This window comes from Chroicocephalus ridibundus, chromosome 10 (genome assembly GCF_963924245.1).
Source record: "Chroicocephalus ridibundus chromosome 10, bChrRid1.1, whole genome shotgun sequence".
NCBI lineage: Eukaryota > Metazoa > Chordata > Aves > Charadriiformes > Laridae > Chroicocephalus > Chroicocephalus ridibundus.
The window spans coordinates 1,549,876-1,564,157 of record NC_086293.1 but is presented as its reverse complement, the minus strand read 5'-3'; the positions used below and the strand labels follow the sequence as shown (position 1 = coordinate 1,564,157).

The 14,282-nt window shown below is 45.6% G+C and overlaps 2 long non-coding RNA genes across 3 annotated transcripts; both read right to left on the bottom strand.

The window, feature by feature from the left end:
• Positions 1–4,623: 4,623 nt before the first annotated feature.
• On the bottom strand, positions 4,624–7,106 carry LOC134521578 (uncharacterized). The gene is made up of 2 exons (XR_010072809.1): positions 6,975–7,106; positions 4,624–5,617 (listed from the first exon to the last, which is right to left on the bottom strand). It is a non-coding gene; the product is annotated as an uncharacterized LOC134521578 (long non-coding RNA).
• A 497-nt stretch (positions 7,107–7,603) lies between these two features.
• Positions 7,604–14,080, bottom strand: LOC134521579 (uncharacterized). 2 transcript variants are annotated; one of them, XR_010072811.1, is made up of 3 exons: positions 13,988–14,080; positions 13,461–13,561; positions 7,604–7,663 (listed from the first exon to the last, which is right to left on the bottom strand). It is a non-coding gene; the product is annotated as an uncharacterized LOC134521579 (long non-coding RNA). The 2 variants fall into 2 exon arrangements; XR_010072810.1 differs by having other exon boundaries at positions 13,461–13,572; positions 13,988–14,070.
• Positions 14,081–14,282: the final 202 nt, after the last annotated feature.

Sequence of the window (14,282 nt, the reverse complement as noted above, 5' to 3'; positions counted from 1 at the left end):
GGTATTTTATGAAGAGCAAAAACTTCATCTGGCACCCGAGAAATCATTTTTAACTCTCTCTGAGAATTTCCCGTGGACTAATTCGCTTCAGTGCGAATAAACCGATATTGTAATCATTATCTCCGCATTCGATGGTAACTAACTGGCACCTTCCTGGCCTTGGCTAGGGTAAGCAGAACGTGGGCAAGCTCCTCGGAGGAGAACTCGGGGTGGTCCCGCGGCCCTGGGGAGCAGCGACACCCCCTGCAGCCCCCCAGGCCTGGCGGGGTGACCCTGGGGAGCAGCTCCCCGAATTTGCCACGTCCCCACCTACGGGCAGGTTGGCTACCCGCTCGGTAAGCAACAAGCCTTTGCCAGCTGTGAGTAGATTTAAAAAAACAAAAACAAAACCCTAATTGTCAGATAAAAGATCAATAAGAATTATCTAAATATGTTGATTCACATAATATTGAGTTAGCTGTTCGCTGTATCTCAATTGCTTGTTGGGGGTGGGGGGGGAAATGTACTTGGGCTCAAACTGAAATCCTGCCCTGAGATTAAGGGAAGGATTTCCATCGACTTCAGCTGGAGCAGGGTCCAAACGTGCCTGTTCCTGTCAAAGGACGGCTTTCCAGAGCTGCTCGTTGGCAATTTATCCACTGAAAGTATCTCCACAATAGAGTTTTACACACTTCATTGCAAATTTTCGTGACAGACGGCTGCAACGTTTTAATAGCATCCTAACAAGAATCACGTTCCTTCCCTTTGCATCCTCTCATGTGCTCTAGTTATTTTAGCCTGTATTTATTTCTTCGCTAGTTATTCTCATGCGTAATGCTCCAACTGCTTTAATCACCTCTCGTTTTTTTTGCCGTTGGTCTGATGAGGTTTGCTCTGCCTCTTGCACCTGTCGAAGCACCAGCAATGCCTTGCGTGAGCCGGTGCTGGAGGGCGGTACAGGGAGGGCATCCCGGCGGGAGCGGGATGGCGCGGGCCACAGCAGCGATACCGTTCTCCTGCTGCCGCCACTGCGGGAACCGGCGGAGATGAGTCAGACGAGGTGACTTGGCGTGTTTGCGCTCGCTGCCCGCTCTCCTGTGTGTCACCCCCCCACCCCCACCCCCAGCAGCCACATTTAACTCGAAACAGTGACAGGGAAAAGGAAACACGGTGCGTTTGTTCAAAACACGAATAACTGAGGAAGATCTGCTTTGTTCTGTCTGTCTGTTGGCCTCTGTGGCTCTGCATCACCTGCTTCGTTACAGCATGTATTATAAGGAATTGGGGCAGTGCGTGCCAGCCGATGAAGAATCGGGGATGGCATTACATCAGCCTCTAAAAACAGCTTCAGTCTTACATTTTTTTGTAAAATACGTATCGAGGAAAGTCTCTGACTGCGCTTGTTTTGGCACGAAGATACCCTTCAGTTTATGCAGCAGGTCCTAACCGCGTCGGTCCCGGCTTAACCGGGCAGAACGTTGGTCATGAATATTAGCTCTGGCATTGTACACATTTCTCTTTGTAGGAGTTGGGAAGTTCAAACTACGCCTGTCTCTCTCTCTCTCTCTCTCTCTCTCTCTCTCTCTTTTTTTTCCTTTTTCTTTTTCTTTTTTTCTTCCTCATCCCGGTTGGTTTTAGGGAGCTACTGCAGGAGGAGCCGCTTACGCACCAAGTGTTCCAGATGCGAATGAGGTTTCACGTGCCACAGCATTTCGGGATACGGGGACTGACGTACTACTACTTACACCCAGCAGTTTGTGGGTGGCTTTCGGGAGTAGTGAGACCGTGGATATCTCCAAAGGTAACGTGTTAAAGGGTGTGTAATATATAAGGTAATGTATAAAGGGAGTATTAACCTCCCTCGTGGAACTGGGCCTTGCAATTCCATTATTTGAGCCTCCTCTCTGGTTTTACACTGCGCTGGGTTTAACTAATCGGCTCAACAATATTTATATAGGAGAGTTTTAATGTCAAAGGAAGTCTTTTTTTTTTTTTTTTTCAGTAACATTCTCCGATTTCAGAAAAGACCTTTTCAGCCACCAAAAATACAGTCCTTAGTAGCATTAAATGACTTGTAATAGTTTTATTTTGAAGATCGCTTCAGTACAACAGGCTGAAATAGAGCGGTGTCTTATTTTTCCGATGCATATAAGCTCTCTTCACTGTAGTGGTTTTAAGTGTCTGAAACAAACCAGTAGAAAAACCAAATTCCAATAAGACCATCTATGCAAGAAGAACAAATCTGATTCCTTGTGTTGCAACAAAACACACGTCGACACCTGATGCTTCCAGTAGCTCCTCTCGTGGCTCATCTTTACAGAACCATGTCATTAACTGTACAACTGAGCTCGTTAGGTGAAATCCGCTTTTTCTTGACTAAATCCGAGTCTCTCTTCTGCGGGACTCCTTCAAGCTTAGCGCAGCTCTGGGGGCCACACCATGCACCGACGCCGCTGGAACTGAGGGACTTGGGTTGTCTTCTGGGAGCCTGGGTCGAACCCACCGATACTCAGCTGAACTTGCCTGTTCTGCCCAGTGTTATCTGAGCCTTTCCCTCCTCTCATTTTGGTGGTTTGTGGTTGTGTTGTTTTGTTGTGGGTTTTTTTTTCCTCCCCTTGCATATATCAGGTATTTTATGGTTTGTTTGGTAAATCTGAAAGACGAACCACCCTTCTGCATCTATCACCAAGTCCAGCCTGCTGGGTACCACCAGGGAGAGCAAGAAGAGCTTTTTCGGTGCAAGGGTGAGGCGGCATTCCGAATGACCACAGTATTGGAGCTGGCGAGGAAGGACTGGAAACGTAACATGAAAATTCCGGGTGTGTATTGCTGACATCTCGGCATATACGTTTGACAGCTAAAGGTTAATCTCCTTGTGCCTGCTCTCGGGGTTGGAGGGAGGCTGGGTACAGAAGCCCAAAGTAAAGCCAATGGTTAAGAACGAAATCCCCTTCCCCAGCTGGGAAACCCCAGCAGGGAACACCCTTTTGAGGGAGGGTCAACCTCCGCTGTGCGCACCTCTGGTGGCAGCTGGTCTCCACCACCTTCCGTGTAGCACAAAGTACAGAAAATAACAGCAGCAATTCTCGCCTGCCACGATCCTCTCAAAACAAGGCAGCGCGGGGCAGGGGGGGAGAACTTTCAACGCCTAAAATTCACAGTGTGAACGTGGCACAAGCGGCCGGAGTCCCCTCAGGAAGTTGTAAGAATGTTTACCAGTAGCGCTTTCTCTTCTGGAGAAAGCCGAGCGGGTCTCCGGCTTCACGCCACCAGGCAGATGTCGGAGCACACCTTTCCTGCGTGGAAAGGCACAGAATAGAAGTCATTCTCCTGGGATGTGGCTCTGCGCTGAAGCCGGAGTCTATTTTTGGAGCTCTACTGGAACGTTTCCAAGACCACCATGACACAATCGCTTCAAGATGGGTGGTAAACATGTCTCTGCTGTTACTGCAAGCTCCTCTGCGCTGTTTGCTGTGCATTCTTTAACCACCCTTTCTTTATTGGAAGGATTCTTGCCGTGTTGTCACCTCATCCTTGGACCCCTCTCCGAATATACGCTTGAAAAAAAGCAAACAAATCCTGTGCTTGGCTGAGCAGATGCCGTTTGCTAGGTGGAGCCCACAGATAAGTCAAGGTAAGAAATAACTTGATGAGACGGGACTGCTAAACCACAGCGTAATTCCTTTCTAGGTTGAGCCTTATCACTTAATCAAGCTGCTTCCAATTACAAGGAAATAAATGCCTGTACCTGTTACAGGTAAGGCAGAGACAGTCAGAGAAAGCTGGAGGTCAAGGGTTAGCATCCTTAGGTAAAGGGAAGAACTAATTAACCACTGAAACAATTAACTGAGTGCTGCCCTGCTCTAAGGAGCCATGACCAGGCCCCTGACGGCGCTGCAGGAGCCGGGCCAGGCCCGATGGCAGCACCGATGGCGCAGCAGCTCTGCAGAGCCTGCCATCACAGCCCGCTGACAGCAGCTGCAGACACTAATCCCCAAACTCGGGTCCTTTTCCTAAGAAACACTCAGGATTCTGTTAAGTGGGGCTCTGTTTTTAACACTTTAAAAAATATAGATAAGGTGGCTTTGACAATAACACTGAGCTGTACAGAACTTCAGCCAGAGACTAAGAAATAAAAGCGTCATCCATCTACTTCTTGTTTTCTGAAGTAAACTGTTAAAGAAACCCAGCGGCACTGAGGCCAGGATCAAGTGTTACGGCAACACAAGGGCAGAAATAGGCACATCAAGCCTAAAACATAGTTAACGCTAGAATAATTTTTAGTTAACACCAGAATAATCTGTTAACACTAACTCTAGTTAACGCTATAATCTTTGCAAAGTGGTCTTGATTTTATTTCAATAATGCGGGCACTGTTTTCCCGCAAAATTCACTTCCTTGTTTTGGAGAAAGTAAAGTCCATTCACCGTGAGAATTGCATAAAACACTGTATTTTATTAATGAAGTCAAATGTGTACAGTTAAATTCATACAGGATGTTCAACAGAAGGACACTTAACACGTTCATCATCTCTAAGAGTCTGTCTTAAGTTTAAATAGTGGCTGGCGTAGGCATAACATGTTAATGCTAAAATAAAAGATGCTCAGCAGATAAAATAACATCTCCGTATCCCGTAATACTGGGTGTCCGGCTGAAGCCCGACCAGAACTATTGCTGCAGTGCAGGATAAAAAATGACGGCGTACTTTTTAGCATACAATTCCATGAGAGACAAACCCTGCAATCATTCATTTTAACTCACTGAAAACTTCCCTCCTGCAAGACTGCAAATAATTGAGAGCTTGCTTTACTAGAACGGAGTGCCCGTACCTGTCGAGAAACCACCAGCTTTCAGGTGAGCTGTAAGCTGATCCTTCTGGGGAAGGAAAACTTTTAGTTTTTTCACCTGAAACGCACAAAGCCAAAGGACGATGAATTGTAGCTACCTGTTTTAGTATTAGTACCCCAACTGGACGCACGTACCACTTCCATCCTAATGGCGGGGAACTCGATCTTAACTCTCAAAGGAGTTGCCTTCCAACATCACCGGAGTGGCGAGTGCACCCCCAAACGCAGCGTGTCGCCATGCTGAATCCCAGCTAGCGATACCATGCTCGAGTGTGGTACCGAGTCTGCCGATACGCCGGTTTCATTAAGCCTCAGCGCGTTCAGAAATAGCGTCACTTCTCTTCACGTACCAAAGCTGCAGAGGTTAGGACGGAGCCAAAACGGTCCTGGTGTTATAATAAAGCCCTAAGAAAGGCAGCAGGTTGTATAGTTACCTCCTTGCGAGCAAAATCCCTGCCCTAAAACTATGCAACCTACTACCTCTTCCTAGGAGCCCAGTGCTTCCTTTGGGCAGTTCCTCTTGCTTAGCAGCTGCTCTGGGAAGGCAGTTTAGTTTACCAGCTGCTTTTGGTCTTCTGCAGGTACTGCAAGCGTAGGCTGTCAGCGCTGCCTGGTAAGCGGTTAACCGGTTCTAACACTCCGGGCTTAAATACTGATGATTGGCTCCGTTTTCACTCTCGTCTACTACACTAAACTTTCAGTCCCAAAAAGCATTTTCATGCTTTTCTTTCTTACGATAGTAAAGATGCTAGCTGGTCGCACTAGCGCGGAAGCAGTTAGACAGGGTACACCTAGGACGTCAGGAGGAAAAAAGAACGCAATAAGCTTAAAACATCTTTTTACATAAAAACAGTAACCAGCTCGGATAAAAAAAAATTACAGTTCTGGATCTTGGGGGCTCAAACTTCATAGCTTTACACTCCCCCAAAAAGGTGAGGGGTCAGTTTTTAACATTCAACTTTAATTTCGTATTACATCGTTGAAGTGTCACTTGCTAGAACCGGAGAAAAATAAGCAGCTTTATTAGTGAAGCGTAATGGTTAAGTTGTTTCTCCAACTTTTACTAAGCAGTTGGGGTCATGGAACTTTAATGCATTATAGAAATCAGGGTCTCAAAACAGTTTAGGTCACAATATGTAAGTTTGAGCTACGTGTGGTTTTACATTCAAACCCAAATTGTTTTAGAATAATTTCCACTCCTATGGGGTATTCCACTCCAAACCTAGTAACATAAGCGTTTTCCATACCCGGCCGGCACCGTGCCGCTCACCTTGAAAGAAAAGTCGTATTAGTCAAATATATCACTCGGGGGCTGCACCGTTGGCACTGACTGTTAATCCTGCAAATTCCGTCACTGCTTAATTTGATGCTTTACAACCCGGAATTTCCCTGACAGCTCTATTTTTGCTCAATGTGGACACGAATGACGGCAAAGGACCGCGGTTTGTTTTACTCCTCAGGGAAGGCAATAGATTGTATAGTTATCTCCTGAACAGGGTAAAATAACTACCCTACAACTATACAATCTACTACCTCACTCTGACAGAGAAGCATATACTTCTGCCAAGAGCTTACATAGCTAACCATACTTTCACTCTAAAGAGTATTCGATCCTTCAGTTAGCAACGTTAAACAACACTCCAATTAGAACAGCACTCATTTGTATTCGATTACCCCGCCATACGCATACAGGGATCAGTCTATTCTTCATTTTTCACTTGTTAGCGGAGAAAAATGAATGTAGAATGATAACCTAGCTCCACCAAGAATCAGAAAAATCTAAACGCGACTACCCGCAGATGTTACAGAAATATCTTCCCCTATAAGCATTGCAAGTACAGCCGTTCGGTAGAATCTGACAGCGAGCTTAAAATTGAGAAGCTTCCGTTGTTGACTTTCTGCTACTTTAGGAAAGACAGTAGATTGTATAGTTATCTCCCAGTTGTGGGTATGACCCTAAAACTATACAACCTACTACCTCATCCCACAGCGCAGGCGTCTTCACAGCCGGTGGGGGAAGAGCGGCGCCTTGGTAGAGACAAGTGAGGCTAGCTGCAGACAGCATTTACAGAATAAAATACTGATCATAGGAAAAACATTCCCATAAAGTTATTTTAAAGATAAGATTCCCTAATTTCAAAACGTTACCAATTGCTTGCGTCTTACTACGTTTCATCTTTAGACAGGTAGCAAGTTGTAGCAGTCACAGCAAGGAGTCACACAGTCATTAAACTTGTCTGTTGAAGGAAAAGTGCTATTAGTGTTCCACAGATGTAGCCTCTAATCTGAAATGAGAAGAAAAGTCTATCAGAAACATCAGATCTAAACGTCGTTCTCTTTAGAACTTAAAAATAACAAAATCTAGGACCATAGCAATGCAGCCAATTTACATGGCTCAATATGAGGCCCTAATATTTAGAATCCTGATGAAGTAAATATATTACATACAGCAACTTTTTTCAGCTAACAGTTAATAGCTCAAAATAATGTACTGTCAGTAGTATTTTGTGCTGCTTCTGTTAGTTTTAAGTTACATTAGTCCCACGCACAGGGATTCTTCTGTTATAAATGAAACTCATTAAGATTACAGCCTATACCCTGATTTTAATTGTTAAGCTGCCTTACCAAAAGGCCACTTAAAACGTACATTGGTTTCGGATCAGAAACAAGCGAGTTTCTGTAGCTGCTCCTGACATAACCTTAAAGCCAAGTTCCACATTAATACGGCTCAACATCGTCCTGAAGTAAAAAGGCGTAGAATATTGAAATCAAAATACTTGCCAGCCAGATGCGTGCCTTCCAGTCCCCTTCTTAGCAAGGACATCTTGAGAACAGAGCTGGAGAGGAAAACTGATTGGTTTGTCAATGTAATTCAGAAGACAGTTGAAAATGTTTACAGAAATTCAGTTTTCAAAAGTTAAATACATGTTTCAGTAGTATTTCACCCCAATTCTAAACTGAGGTTTTCAGACCACTCTTCAAACAAAGCCTTGATAGAACGAGAGTGCCCTAATGCATGTTAATGTCCCTGCCAAAAAACACAACGCGTGATCCAGTGAATTAATATACAAAGGGATGACGTTATTCCTTGAACAGAGAAAAAAATAAAAGTACTTTACAACCCCCTCAACCCCTTACTCCAGAATCCTTTATACAAATATTGATGACGGTTTTTGGTGAATCACTGTTAACATCTTGTCTGTAACTCGTATAAATCCCTTTATTTGTTTTTGCTGACTTACACGCCTACCAGAACGTACACTTTAGCAGGCACAGATGGACCCGAGCAGTTGGTCCTAATGCCTAAACCAGAAATAAATTAGAACGGTAGCACTGGGACAAAGTCAAACCATTATGAAGCGCTGGCACGCACCACGTCCTTTTGAATGAGCTCAGGCAGAGGGCCTGCTGGCAAGCAGATATTCAGTAGGGAAGCTGACAGTCCTTTCAGTTCCCCGTTCCTGCATCTAAACCTTCAGCAGCCGAGCAGAATTCATGTAAAGACCCCATTTCTCCCCAAGAGCCAGCTCGCTATCTTCGCTTTGTTACTCAGGGATGCCACGGAGTTACCGAAGTCCCAGATGTTTAGTTTCAGAAGGAACTGTAAGATGAAGCTGATGGTTCCCTGAGGTACTGAAAATGTTTTAAGCGCTTTGAAAAACCGAATAGGTGTTACCACACAAAAAGCGGAAGTCAAAAACGCGAAATGTATCAAATACATAAGACGACACTTCTGAATTTCCTTTTTTAAAATTAAGCCTGGAGGACACAAGGATTGTAATAAACCTAGAAACCAAAGCATTGCACTTCACCACCTTCAGGCAAGTTAGCTATAAACCTAACCAACTCGAGAAGACGTATCAAGCAGCTTTTATTTTTATTTCCACCAATAGCAGGACTTCCCAATCCAGTTCTATTATCGGCAATTCTAAATCACTTTTTACTGCCACCACCAAGTATTCCTGTTAAGTACCTGCAGCTCCTCAATCCTCAACAATCCGTCTCCTTTCACCTTCCTGGAAAAAAAAAAGATCTAACACAGATCTGGATGGGCTGTTACTTAAGGTAAAAGTCCTTGAAAAAAAATGTATTACTTACTTTCAATTGTTATCCTGTGGTTATATACAGTAGTCTGGCTTGAGATCATAAAGTGCACATAAGATGGTAAGAAAACCTCATTCTGTAACAAATACACCTTATGAAAGCTCATCAGGTATCCTGTCTTCTACCTATTGCAGAAAAGCAAGTTTATTGATGTTGCATCGCTCGGGTATCATTTTTATTCCGTTTACTACCAGAAGGGTATAGAATTAAAAGAATTAAAATTCTAGTCAAAAAAAAAAATAAATCTTCCTTTGGAAGTTCAGGTTACCTTTTGCTTTTTTGGTTTTTACTGCGTATTCACGCAAGGTCTAGCAAATTAAGTGTTCCGCTTTACATTAATGCTGCAGTTCTGACGGTTTCTAACTTGTGGGTTATTTCTCATGGTTTTTAAGACCCGCATCGCTCAAGTTGCAGTGTCCTTTGACAGAAGGAGACCTGCCAGGTCTCCTTGGAGGCCTGCTGTATGCTGCTTCTCTGATGTCATGCATTGAGGTTTTCTGGCACGCGCAGCAGCAGAGAAGCCTGATGGACGGCACGCTTGATAAATTATGCTCTGGCACAGCCTCTACTGATTTGGTATGTTCTCATCGAGTCAATCGGCTATTGCATACACCCCCGCTACTGAGGTCACCGAGCTGATGATATCACACCTCAGCACGGCACAAGAGTTTCAGGGCTATCCTCGCCTTCAGGGCATATTCTCTCCTTCAGCAACAAACATCCAGCTATGGAGACTTTAAGCTTTTAAGAAAGACATGGTTAATTTGCTTCCCTTGTTAAAGGCTGAGTTCAAAGCAGTATTTCTCCAGTCACCATGTGTTTGTATTTTAAAATCCCCAAAGCAGTGGCAGTGAGGAAAATGACACTAATTGTGTAACTTTCACGCAGCAGTGGCACAGATGAATGCATTCACTGTCAACCGCAGCCCAGGGCTGAGGCTCCAGCCTGGTGACACACAGCTCTCGCCACACGATGGAGCTCCGGGGTTTACAATACCGGCACTAACACCAATTCCTCACAGTTTTACCCCATGATTTCAGTAGCGCGCCCTGCCTTGAAGCCACGCTACCAGACTCCTACGGACTCTTTTCAGTGACTGAATTCCTGCCGCCTTCTCCAGACACGAACCTGCACATCAAGCGTCCCCAGGGACGACACACGCAGCCTTACAAACTCAGGTTTGTTCCTTCAGTGGGGTTTTTTTTGTTGTTGTTTGACTGGTGGGGATTGGAGGGGGGAAAAAGGGAGCAGCATGATTAACACAAACTTCGTTACCCTTTGTATTGCTTCCCCTCGCTTCACTCAACTGCCCCTGCACATCTGCCATCGCGTGCTACGGGCACACCTACCTCCTCACCTTCTTCCAAAAGGGGCTCAGTAAGATTACATAGTTACTGACACTAAAGGTTTTGTCAATTAAAAATATTTCATCTTTATATTCACAGTCTTGGACTGTACCTTCTGCTTTGTACAAATGAAGTGCTCATCTTGCTAGAGCCTTCCTCCTAATTTGTGTCCGAGAGAAGTGACAGTAGTAGAATCTAAGTGGGCTCTGGCGGATGCTTTTCAGGGTTTTCTTGAGCTACCTGTAAGTTTAAAACCTCCAAAATGACCCTAAACTGCACAGAAAAAGAGTCTCAAGAATTTACACGTTCTTGTTTAGTACCACAAAGCAGAACATGAGCACTCTTAAGCTATTCTCCAGCCTCAGAAAGAGAAAAAAATAGCTCAAATAATAATTACGATTTTTATTCATTAGTCTGCTGGAGGAACAAAATGTGTATGTGTGGAAATAACAAAAGTCCCATTTCTTCTCAGGGTGATCCTAAAAGACAAATGCTTTATTCTCCCAGTTGTTTTGCCCACTTTGCAACACAGAAGAAACCACCTGAAGCTGCAAGTGAGTTTGTAGAAGGAGCAGTTCCTACACAAACTGTGCTTTTCTGACACCTGCTACACGCAGCGTGGAGATAAACAGATACATTAACTCCAGGTATATAACGCTGTAGTACATCCTTCTGCGAAAACATCGTTGGGCAACTGTAAATTTGTAAACAAACAGCCCGTTATCTGAAAAGACTTATTTTACTCTAGTGCTTAAATTCAGCTTTAGAAACCCAGCGGGTAAAATTAAGTATAAAAGAAAATCAAACCTGTAAATTAAAAAAACTGTGTGAAGATTAAGACTAAACAGATTAGAGGGTGGGTTGTTTTTCGGTTTGTTTTTTGGTTGGTTGGTTTTTTGGGTGGTTTTTTTTTTTTTTTTTTTTTTTTTTTTTTTTTTTGCTTTGTGCCAAGCAAATTTACCTGCACTGAAAACAGGAGAGACCAAGACAGCAAAGACTCTTTCACCAGAAGGTAACACTTGCCAGCTGAAGTCCAGGCGTCTTTTTAGGAGTCCCCTGCTTATGCCCAAAAACTTAAAATTATTTGGACATGCAGTCCATTTAGTAGCAATAGACTGGAGTGAGTGTCAATCACACCACAATATTTGTTTGAACTGGCAAATTTTAAAAAGAGGAGAAAAGGAGTACGAGCAGTTTCAGCGCGCAACGCTAGACAAATTTATAGACGTGCTTTAACGCTAAGGGTGAGAGTACCAAAGTCCATGCACCTAGACAGGGATGTGTCCACTCCTGTATTTCTTGGAGTGTTTCACATAACAGCGTACGAGTAACACCGCTGATTCTCACCAATAATGTATTTACCCAGTGTATCAACAGGAAAGGCCTTTTTTTTTTTTTTAAAAACAAAATCTATATCCATTTACATTTAACTGCTTTAACACAAAGCATTCCGGTTTTAAGTCATTATAACGTAAAACATTACTGTTTTGCCACATTTTCAAATTTTCTGTTTGATTTTGACTTGTTTCTCTAACCATTTAGTTACAGATGGAATATAAACACACAGAAATCACAGTTTGAAAGAAATTAGAAGTCAGTACTGCCCACTCGTGCACCAAACGAAGGCGTATCTCCTGTGGAAAAGTAAACTAAGTGAGCATAATAATTTCTAATACGAACAAAGAACCAAAGTAATACAAACCCTAGCATCTTCCTGCAGACATCCTCGATGATACAATCTTAGTATTAAACTATCTGTGTATAAACGGTGCATGCCTCCTGTAGAATGCTGGCAAAAACCTCGGCGAGATTAGATAACATTGTATGTAAGGAAAATGTCTACGCTAAAATGTTATCAGATTTTCACAAATCCTTTTTGAATACGCGTCTGTCGGCGCACTGGCAGAAGAAGCGCGTGTATGAGCACACTTCAGCTACAGCTTCAAACGGCACAAAGGTCTCAGCGCACTTCTCAGAGGAAACCATCGTTTTGGTTACTCGTTCCTGCTGCAAACAGGGATGCATACTTATAAATGTACAAATGTGTATTTATTTGCTAGATTTTTATCTCTTGGGACCTGCTGCTAGCACGTGGGCTAACTTTTTCTTCCGCATAAAGTTTGCACGCTAATACAATTACACAAATTCATCAAATAATGACATCAGAGCATGAAAACATCATTTTCAAGAACGCCATTTAACGTTATTAATTAGCAACGTAATCAAACATCTATTGCCCTTTGTAAGACCTGGGAGCCTTTCACTATTTTGCGGATGAACTGATGTTTTCTGCTACTAACAACAGCGAAAAATACAGAAGGCATTTATCAAAAGGAAAGTGAAATAAGGTTACAGCTTGTTAGTAGTAGTAGAAAAATAAAGCAAGTGATTTCATGTTTTATCTAAGCTTCCTTTTGCCAAGTCTCCCGTCTGATTATGCAAAATAACTTCCAAGCGTGACCTGTATGAACCGAGGTTGCCTTTGAGAGATACAGAGTACAACCTGGGTGAAAAGCTCAGCGAAAAAAATTACAATCAACCATGTCATATGGAAAAAAATATCACAATACTGCCATTTAGTAAGTCCCTCTTCCTGAGGGATTGCCCTGCTACACGGCCTAAAAAATAATATTAAATCTATTATCGCACGCTGGCTGCATCGGAAAGACTGCCGCCAAGTTGGACCGACCACTTTAAATAACCCACTGGGTAAATTCAGCTTGAATTTACCCGAATGTTGCTGCTCAGAACACGTCAAATTTGACAACAGGAGCCACACCAGTCAGCAACTCTTTTGGAGAAGCTGAGGACGCTTCACCCGGCTCCGAGGATTGGGAAGCGGGTGCCCTGCTTCTTGAATATCGTTTTAATTAAGTTAAAGAAACACTACTGCCTTTTGAAGGGATGGATTAACTGCCGCCTAAATTCTGTCACGGGTTAAACGCGACCCGCTGTTATGATTAAAAGATGATTTTTATGTATATTTTTAACGGAATCAAGTCGTGTGTCGTCCCCCCCCCCCCCCCCCCCCGGGGTCCCCCCGCAGCCCCGGTACCGGGGCTGCGGGGGGACCCCGGGGAGGGGGGGGGGGGATGTCCCGGGGAAGGGGGGGGGGGTCTGCCCCCCCCCCCCCCCAAGGCCAAGGTCTCCCCTGCCCCCATACTTGATAGCGGAAGTGACGTACCCAGGCGCTGACGGCATCCGCGGCCTATCCCCATCGGGCGGCGGGGCCGACCCACCACTCCGGAGCGCCCGGGGGCGGCACTTCCGGGCCTTCAAGTTAGTCTGGAGGAGAGCTATTGGGGGGGGGGCGGGGATGGGGTGGGGGGGGAAGGGAGGGAGAGAAGGAAGGAAAAATAATAAAATAATTTTAAAAAAAGAAGGCCTCCATGAGGAAAATAACGACGATAAACGCACAGCCCCGGGGGCGGGGAGGCCCCGCCCGGCGGCTGCTCTCTCGCCGCGGCAGGAGGCCGCAGCCGCCACCGCCCCCCCCCCGCCCCGCTAGGGGCAGCCCTCACCCCGGCACCCAGTGGAGAGACCGGGCCGAAGTCTCCGCGCTCGGGAGAGGGCCGGGGCCGCCCGTCCCGCCCGCCGCCCCGCCCCGGCCCTACTGTGCCGTTTCCCGCCGGCTGCCCCCAGCTCGCCGCCCGCCGGGCGGACGATGGCGGCGCCCCGCAGGGACCGCGCCCGCCGCCGCCACCCCGTTACCTGCCGCAGGGTGACCCGGAGCCGTGCCGAGACCCGGATGGAGTCGCGGCCGCTCCTGCCGCCGCTCGCCGCACAGCACCACGGGAAGGCGCGACGCGCCCCGCGCCGGCCTCCCCATTGGCCAGCGGGCGCCAAGCCCCGCCCCCCGGAGCCGCCAGGCGGAGGGCGCCACCCGTCTATCATCCGCCGCCTCTCGCGCCCATTGGCTTTGGGGCGGTGCAGCACCGCCTCCACCCGGCACTCTCTCTCCTCATTGGGTAGCGGGGAAAAGTCTCCGCCCCGTCCGCCATTTATT